Raw genomic sequence first — 5,967 nt, 5'->3', positions numbered from 1 at the left:
CCCACTGTGAGCCTGCTTGGCTGCAGTCTTGTCCTCTATAGCATGGTAATTTTAAAGGAAGATCAGTGGTATATTCCTGAGACATTGTGTGGTTCTTTGAGGTCAGAGCTCAGTGATTAGCACCTGGCCGGAACCTTCTATGGTAGTTTATCCTTGCGTTCTTAGGGTTCAATTCAGAAGACTCCAAATGTGAATGATTTTTGGGTGGTGGGAATGGGTATAGGGCTGTGGGCCTTGTGGGTGGGCTACTTTGGAGTTTCTGGGAATTCTTTTTGAGTCAGCGGCTGGCTATATAGCTACACTGGGGCCAGAAGTGTCAGAGAGGAGTGCCTTTTCCCTTACTTCCTGTGAGGTAGGGTTTGTCCTCCTAGGAAAGCTGAGGAACAAAATGTAGGAGACATGCCTTTTTACAGCAGAGTCAGCCTTGTCTCAGATGTCATGCAGGGAGCTACAGGGGCCTTTCCGCTGATGTATGTAGGCGAACTATTGATAGCGTTTCCTGAAATGCTTTCCCAATCTGTGTGCAGTTTAAATCAAGGCAGACTTGGCTGCTAGTGGTGTGTAGATTATTACCTTTTCTACTAAAGCAGAGTCTCATTGGCTCTCACATTAGCATGACCTAAGTGTCCTGGCAGAGCTCAGGATGTTTCACTTGTTCTAATAAATACTCTCCTCATAGTGAAGTTATAGATTCTTTTTTAATTTACTCAAATCAGGACCTCTCTATGAAACCGATTCTCAACAATGAGTTTGTCAGATAAAAATTTCTCTTAAATCTTAACCCATACTTTGTTAAAATTCTGACATAATTTTATAGTGATTGGTCTTTAGGGTAAGGGTAGCCATAGTGATGATATTATGAAAATTTCACAAGGATATAGGATTAGGAACTAGAAGACTCTACTGGGATTACAAGAAGACTAAAACAATATGGATAGCTGTGTCAGTGTCTTTCCCTTGCACGGACCAAGAATGGAAACGTACATGGGTCTCTCAGTGTATTTGGAGCATGGGTAGATGCTTTTTGCCTGTTTGTTTTTTAGAGAGTGAGCTAATCTTTTGCCCCAGATCCTTTATCTTAATGTAAGGTCATTTGTGCTCCTTGGGATTGCAAGGCTTTGTTTAGTTGATAAACATACTTCAAATGTTAGCCTGTTTGGCCCATACACCTTAATATGTACCCCAGGCTCACATTTCCATGGCTGAAAAGTTCTAGGAGCAGCCCTGATACTTTGTTTGCGAGTGATGAGGATAAAGCCCCAGGACTCCCTTGATGCCAGTGGATAGTTCTGTGATTCTTTCTAGAAAATTTTTTTAGAATGCTTACAGAATGACCAGACTATGGTTTAGTCTGTCATAGCACCCATTTGTTAACAAATCTTAAACTTTTCTTTCCTCCTGCTCTATCTAACTTTGCCTTTAACCATATAGAATGTACTCTCAAGTTCCTGTCTCAAGGCTGCTTTAGGGAGATTCTGAATTTAGGCAGTGTCTTTTAACATCTTCAATGGTGACATGTATTTCTTGATGAAAAGTATTTTGTTTTTGTTTTGTTTTTTGTTTTCTCGAGACAGGGTTTCTCTGTGTAGCCCCGGCTGCCCTGTAGCTCACTTTGTAGACCAGGCTGGCCTTGAACTCAGAAATCCGCCTGCCTCTGACTCCCAAGTGCTGGGATTAAAGGTGTGAGCCACTGCCACCTAGCTAAGTATTTTGGTTTTGATAGATGTGTTGGAGAGAACGCTTTCATTATGTCTAGATAAATCTAATAGTTATATTAAGAATAGCTAATGGGGTACTAGGAAAAATGAGCCAATTCTAAGAGTATGGTCACTGTTCCAGAGGGACCTAGGTTCAGTTCCCAACACCCACATGGCTGCTCATAAGTATCTCTAACTCTAGTTTCAGGGGATCCAACACCCTCTTCTGGCTTCTATGGACACTGCATGTATGTGGCTCACAGACTTATATGCAGGCAAAGTATATGCACACATATGACGATGATGAGGGTGATAATGATGATAGCTGGGCAGAGAGATCTGCATTCATAGCCCAATCCCACTGTCTTTTAAGAATAGGTGTACACAACTGGATATTTTTTGTTTTGTTGTGATATAGGGTCTTACTATTTAGGCCAGGCTGGCCTCAGAAGCACTATGTAGTCCCAGGGTAGTCTAGAACTTTTAGGGGAATCCTCCTGCACCAGTCTCTCAAGACTAGAATCCAGCTTACACAAAAGGCTTACAGAAATGAACTTTTAACAAGCAGTTTAAATTTATCTCTTGAGGAATAGAATGTTTCTATAGTGTAAAAGGCAGGTGTTGTTATTGTGTTTTAGGTTTCTATTGCTGTGATATAGCCCTGAGATCAAGGGAACTTACAGAAGGGTTTACAGTTCCAGAGGAATAAGACTAGTCATCACCATGGTGGTTGGAAAAGTGTGGCAGCAGCCAGGCATAACAACTGGTGCAGCAAGCAGAACACTTACATCTTAAACCCCAAGCAGGAAACAGAGAAAACTGAAAAAAGCACAGGCCCTTAAGCTCACAAAACTTGCCCTCAGTGACATACTTCCTCCAGTAAGGCCACACTTCTTAGGCCTTCCTACACAGGGCCACCAGCAGGGCCAATTATTCAAATGCCTGAGAACAGGAGGGATAGATCACTCAAACCACCATACATTGCATCTACTTAATTTGTTTCTGTATTAGTTCATTCTTACAGAAAAGCACAAGAGGTTTTCTAAATTGTACATAATTTTATTATGTTCTATATTTCTAGAAAATATTTAAACTGTGACAAATCAGAAGTGCCTAAAGTAGAGAGAGACTAAACATACCAGAGGCTTCTGCCTGAGAGTACTTGTATGACCATGCTCATTTCACTTGTCTTTAGACAAACAGGATCAGACTACACTTGCTGTTCCATGTCCTGTCCTTTCCAATTACTATTTTTTTCCTATTTCACAGTGAAAAATGTATCATTCTTTTTAATGGATACATGATATGGATGTACAATAGTTGATTGTACATTCGTGGAAAAATTTCCCCCAATAGACACAAACCTTCTTTTCCTCCCCCACAATCTCTTAGGAATCCCCCATTTTACTCTTAGGATTAACCAAGGCAAAAGTCATCAATGATTTTAAATCTACACTTACCTTTACTCATCCATTTATTTTCTTGTGTTAAATCATAAATGGAGAAGTTTTGGGATAAAAGACTATATAGATGTTTACAGTCCAGATGTATATTGCTAGGCCGCTGCAGAAAGCCCGTGAGCTTGCTTTATTCCTAGCATTGTCTCAGTGTGTCCCCTACACCCTCATGCATTAGTCATCATCTCTTTGAATACAGACAAAAACTGCTGATTCCTTGTAAGTTCAAGCATTTCCACACTATTATTGGCTATTATTTCATCTTTTATGACTCATCTGCTCACAAGGTTCACCCAGCTTCTGTTGACTAATCACAGGTACCATTTACTATATTTTTTCACCTTGCCCAAGAACTTCTGTGCTTCTCTTCTCCAAGGCATGGAAGAATGTCACCAACTCATGGGCAGCTGATGTGGTCTGCCACTCTGCCAGATCCTTATCCCTCCAGTCTTTCCTTCTTTCACAAGTCTATCTGGCCTACTCTGTTTATAAAATCAGAAATAAGAAAAGATATGTGAAAGAAGGGAAGAAGGTTTGAGATGAAGCAAAATATTGACTTGAGTGAATAAAACAAAGCCTTCTTTTAAAAAGATGGGCCCCACAGGTTGATAGAAAGCAGTGTATGCTGCCAAGGTATGGAGAGATAGTAGCTTAAAGTATAATGATAATATGGAAAGTAAATTGGATGGAGGAGCTAGAGAAATGGCACAGCAGCAAAGATCACTGGCTACTCTGTCCAGTACTCAGTACCCACATGGTTGCTCATTGTGGTGGTTTGAATATGCTTGGCCCAAGGAGTGGTACTGTTTGGAGGAGTCACTGTGGGTGTAGGCTTTAAGATCCTCCTCATAGCTGCCTGGAAGCCAGTCTTCTCCTAGCTGCCTTCAGAATAAGAAGTGGAACTCTCAGCTCCTCCAGCCCCATGCCTGTCTAGATGCTGCCTTGATGATGATAGACTGAACCTCTAAACCTGTAAGTCAGTCCCAATTAGATGTTGTCCTTTATAAGAATTGTGTTGGTCATGGTGTCTGTTCACAGCATTAAAACCCTAAGATACTTATGTAACTCCAATTTCAGAGGATCCAACACCCTCTTTGTACTTCCATGGGCAGTAGGCATGCATTTGGTACACATATGCACCTGCAGGCAAAACACTCATACACATAAAAAAGTAAGTAAGTTTGCAAATATAGGACAGTAGGTTTCAATTTTGAGAATTGCAAAGAGTGTGAATATGTAATTTACAGGAACTCGGGGCTCTAGGAACAGGCAACAAACAAGTGTGGGCTTTCATTGGAGAAGGTGATGTGATCAGATCAGATAATTTGTTATAGCTTATCCTGGTCTTAAAGCCATCTAACTCACCAGTCTTATATAACTGCCATTGTTGAAAGACAATATAAATGTGTGAGGATGAGCACGCCACATGCATGCACAAATATATAAGCAAATGTAATAATCAGGCAGGATGTGATACAGATCTACAAAATCTAGAGGCATTCAAGCATGAGGCCTGTTTGATGATGGTTTGGTTTTGTAGGTCTGCTATTGTAGCCATGAAACATCTATTACTGAAATTCCTATAAGAAAAATCACATGCCGAGGCCAATCCTTTTTACAGTTGAACTGGCTTTTATCATTACAATGATAAATCTTTTTTCCAAGAAATGTTTTTTTCTCTCCTCTATTGGATGGAACTTCCCCTCCTTCTACTCTTGACTCTGACCTTTTCTTCCAAAGCTATGCCTAAGGTTTACAGCATTTTGTTTCCATGGTGATGCTAAAAAGCTTTAATTCGGGTTTTATCACAAAAGTCCTATTTATTGTTGTTATTGAGAATTCTGGCAGAAGCACAAAGACTGTGAGGAGTTATAGCTACCCTTTAAAAATTTAGACTAGGGACTTCTACTACTTCCACTCTGACGAAGGGAACAAAAACTGGTCCCATGAATACATCTAGCTATGAAACAGGGTAGTTGTTTCTAATGGCACTGTTTTACTTTAAAAGAGGAGGGTGGATATTGATGGACAGCCTTTTCTACCATGATGCATATGGCCCTATCCATTAAGAGCCACACATTAAAACCATTCTTATGGCTGAACAAAATTCCCACTAATGATGGTTAGTGTTATGTTCCAGCTAGACAAAATCTAGAATTACCTTGGAAGGGAGTGTCAGTGAAGGATTGTCTAGATTAGGTTGTTTTGTATGCATGAGGTGAGAAGGTCCTTCAGACTACGGAGGTACCATTTACCAACTGGGATCCTGGACTGTGTGAAAGGAGAGGGTTATTGAACAGAGGTAGGTATTTGTAGCTCTCTGCTTCTTGACTGGGGGTGTGATATGACCAGCTGCTGTAAGTTCCTGCTGTTGTGACCTCTCTGTTAAAGTGGACTGTAACCTGGAACTGTGAGCTAGGCTAAGCCCTTTCTTCTTTAAGTTGCTTTTGTCAGAGTGTTTTTCTTTTTAAATCATAGGAAAAGAAAAGAAAGATGCTACCTTTGCTTTAAACATATTGATAATAAAATTCATCCCATAATTAAAATTACAATGCACCCATACCATACCATAAAATGAAGCTCATCAAAAGATGAGTAGTAGCCGGTGTACTACTTAGAAAACATCTGAGATAAATTAAGCAACAAAGGCCTATTGCAGAATGTTTGTGCTTGTAAATGTATAGACAATTCCAAGAAGAGTACTTTTATTTGTTTTTGAGATAGGGTCTCAAAACCTATAACCCAGGTTTACCTGCTTCTACCTTTCTTTTTTTCTTTCTTTCTTTTCTTTTTTTTTTTTTAGATATTTTCTT

General features: G+C 40.0%; 1 protein-coding gene across 8 annotated transcripts in view; it reads left to right on the top strand.

Moving 5' to 3' along the window:
• Nucleotides 1–5,967, top strand: part of Reps2 (RALBP1 associated Eps domain containing 2) — a 230,506-nt gene that overhangs the window by 131,551 nt on the left and 92,988 nt on the right. The gene's annotated exons all lie outside the window — the stretch shown is intronic.

The sequence above is a fragment of the Mastomys coucha genome, chromosome X (assembly GCF_008632895.1).
Source record: "Mastomys coucha isolate ucsf_1 chromosome X, UCSF_Mcou_1, whole genome shotgun sequence".
NCBI lineage: Eukaryota > Metazoa > Chordata > Mammalia > Rodentia > Muridae > Mastomys > Mastomys coucha.
Note: the sequence above shows the minus strand (reverse complement) of the source record. Positions and strands in the feature narration are given on the sequence as shown.